The sequence below is a fragment of the Arachis ipaensis genome, chromosome B09, assembly GCF_000816755.2.
Source record: "Arachis ipaensis cultivar K30076 chromosome B09, Araip1.1, whole genome shotgun sequence".
NCBI classification, from domain to species: domain Eukaryota; kingdom Viridiplantae; phylum Streptophyta; class Magnoliopsida; order Fabales; family Fabaceae; genus Arachis; species Arachis ipaensis.
Genome location: NC_029793.2, coordinates 25,307,231 through 25,310,713, shown reverse-complemented (window position 1 = coordinate 25,310,713; position 3,483 = coordinate 25,307,231).

The following is a 3,483-nucleotide window of genomic DNA, read 5'->3' as shown; positions in this document are numbered from 1 at the left end:
ATTTATAATATTATATTAATCTAAAATATTTTTTTGAATTAAATTAGAAATAAAATAAAATTGAATTGAATTTTAAATCATTATATTAATACTCATTAAATTTTAATCTATGTACTATTATAATTCAGCTAAGAAATCAAGAAAATAGCCTTTTATCCAAACGAGTGATGTTATACATGTATAAGTATTTTTGTAATTAAGTTAAATTATGTTAGTGCAAATTTAGTAAAAAAAATGAGTATATGTTAGACATATGTTTTTTTTTTTGGCATTTTTTATAGTACATAATTTTTTGTTGGATAGCACAAAAATTTACTGATATAATATATAAATTTTTGAAGTATAACACATAATTATCGATATATCACATAAATTTTTGTACAAAGCACACAAATTTTTGTTATGAATATATTTTATTAGTTGGGTGAATCAATATTTTGGGTATATAGTCTTCGAAAAATTTTTATGCTGGACATGAAAATTTGTATTATGTACCAAGATTTTTGTGCTGTATACTAAAATTTATGTGTTGTGCGTATTTCGTTGGTATAGTATACAAATTTTTGCACATAACATACAAATTTTTGCACATAGCACACAAATTTTGCTGCGAATGTATTTTGTTTGTTGGGTGTGTCAATGTTCTAAATATATATTTCTTTAAAAATTTGTGTACTGTACATCAAAATATATATTGTGTATTTTCATTAATTAGGTGTCAATGCTTTGGACATGTAATTCTTCAAAAGTTTTTGTGTTGTATACTAAAATTTGTGTGTTGTGTACTATGTGTTATGAATAAAAATTTATGTGTTTTAGTTTTCTTAACATTTATAGGAAAAGAAAAAGATGAAGACAACGAGGATAATGATAATGATAACAAAAGAGGACTAGGAGGAAAAAAAGAGAAGAAAAAATTAAACAATAACAACAACATCAACAATAAGAAGAAGACAACGGTAGCGATGACAACGACGATAGAATTGGTTAATTAACCAAATTGGTTTTACATGATGAATCCGGTTATTAACCGGTTAGTGAAATTCAAAACCGATTTTTAACCGGTTATTAAAACAAAAATCGGTTTTTAAAAAATAATCGATTTTTATATAGAAAAACCGATTTTTATATTAAAAAACAGGTTTTTATATTAAAAAACCGGTTTTTATACTAAAAAATTAGTTTTTATACCATAAAATTAGTTTTTACATGTAAAAATAGATTTTTACACAAAAATTAATATTTTTACATACAAAAACCCAAATTCTTAAATCTTCTTTTAATTGAATTTTTTAATCTAAATTTTTTCTTTTTAAATGATACGAATAACATTTGTAAATAATGAAATCCCTTCCATTGCTTTCTTTTCCTTTTCTTTCTTGTCTCTTTTCAGTATTTTCTATAAATAATTTTTTCTAATATAAATAATTTTTTTTAAATGATACGAGTAAATTTTTCTTATCTCCTTATTTCCATCTCTCTCCTTTTCTCTCCCCCTCCTCTTCTCTCTCTCTTTCTCCCCCTCCCCTCTCTTTCTCTCCCATTTCTCTCTCTCCCCTCTCTCCCATTTCTCTCTCCCCCCTCCTCTCTCTCCTCTTCTCTTTCTTTTCTCTCTTTCCCATTTCTCTCTCTCATCCTTTCTTTCTTTTCTCTCTCCCCCTCTTCTCTATCTATCTCTCTCCCTCTCCCCTTCCCATCTTTCTCCCCCTCCCCTTTCTTTCTCTCTATCCTTCTCTCCCTTTCTCCCCATGCTCTCTCTCTCCCCCACCCTCTTTCTCTCTCCTCCTCTTCCTCTCTCCTTCTCTCTCCCCTCCTCTTTTTTCTCTCTCTCTCCTTCTCTTTTTCTGTCTCTCTCCCCTCTCTCTTTCTCCTTCTTTGTCCTCTTTCTCTTTCTATCTCTTTTTCTCTCTCTCCTATCATTCTTCTCTCTTCTTATCTCTCTCCTTTTTTTCTTTCTCCTCATCTATCTTCTCTTTCTCTCTCTCTTCTCTCTCGCTTTAGAGAGAAGAGAAGAAAAGAGATAGAAGAGGGATAGAGATTGAGAGAAGGTTGAGAGAAAGAGAAAGAGAGAGTAAGAAAAGAAAGAGGAGAAGGAGAGAAAAGAAAGAGAGGAAGAAGAGGAGAGAAAGAAAGAAGAAAAGGAAAGAGAGAGGAGCGAGAGAGAGAGAGAAAAAAGAGAGAGAAAGAGAGGAGAGGAAAAGGAGAGAGAGAGAGAGAAGAAGGAGAGGGGAGAAAGGAGAGATATATGGGAGAGAGAGAAGGAGAGGAGAGAGAGGAGGAGAGATAGAAAAAGGAGAGAGATGATTAGAGAGAAGAAGGGGAAGAGAGAGAGAAAGAGAGAGAAGGGAGGGGGAGAAGGAGAGAGAGATAGAGAGAGAAAGAGATAAAGAGAGAGGGAGAGAAGGAGAGAGAGAAAAAGGGAAGGGGAGAGAGAGGGAGAGAGAAAGAAAGACGAGGTGGAGAGAGAGAGAGGGAGAGAGAGAAGCGGAGAGAGAGGGAAAGGAGAGAGAGAATGGGAGAGGAGATAAAGAGGGAAATGAGTGAGAAAAAGAGAGAAGGGAGAGAGAGAGAGAGGAGGAAGGAAGGGGGAGAGAGAGGGAGGAGGGAGAGAAATAGGGGAAAAGAAGAGAGAGAAGGGAGAGAGAATAGAGAGAGAGAGAGGAGGGGGAGAGAGAGAAGGGAGAGAAAGAGGAGAGAGAGAGGGAGAAAGAGAGAGAGAAGAAGAAGAGAAAGAAGGGAGGGAGAGAGAGAGAGAGAGTATGTAATTTGGTTTTGAAATTAGATTTTGATTTTAATTTGGTTTTGGTTTTGGTTAACCGGTTAAAAACTGGTTTTTTTAATTTGGTTTTGGTTAACCAATTCTAAAAAATATGGATATAGTTTTTAAAATTGTTTTATTAAACTGGTTAACCAAAATGTGGTTATGATTTTTTAACCGGTTAACCACAATTTGATTTTTTTATGAATACCCCTAAGTGGCGGTGACAAGAATGACAATGACGTTGAAAAAAAAAGCGCATAAAAAAAGAAAAAAAGATAATGACGACGACAATGATAACAAAAGAGGAGGAAGAAGAGGAATAGGAGAATAGAAGTATATATAAAAACAGAAAGAGAAGAAGCGTGAAAACTTGATTCAAAAAATACTTAGACACCTAATATTTCTCCATCGAAACTAATAAAATATAATTGACTGGAAGTAATATTAGTAATTTTTGGAGTAATTCACAATATCATTTCCTTAATTTAAGTAGTTAACATTTACTCCTTGATAAGACAAGTTTTGACTACAAGTTTAAGAATAGCTAATTTGAGATGGCTAAGATAAAATCTTTTTGTTTCTTTAATAAAGTAAATATTTGTGGTTAGATATTATGGTAAAAGATAAATATTACTATAATATTTTTAATAATCTCTTTAAAACTATTTTAACAAGTAAGAAAATAAGGCTTTTATTGAAAAATAAACTTTTAAACCTTTTAT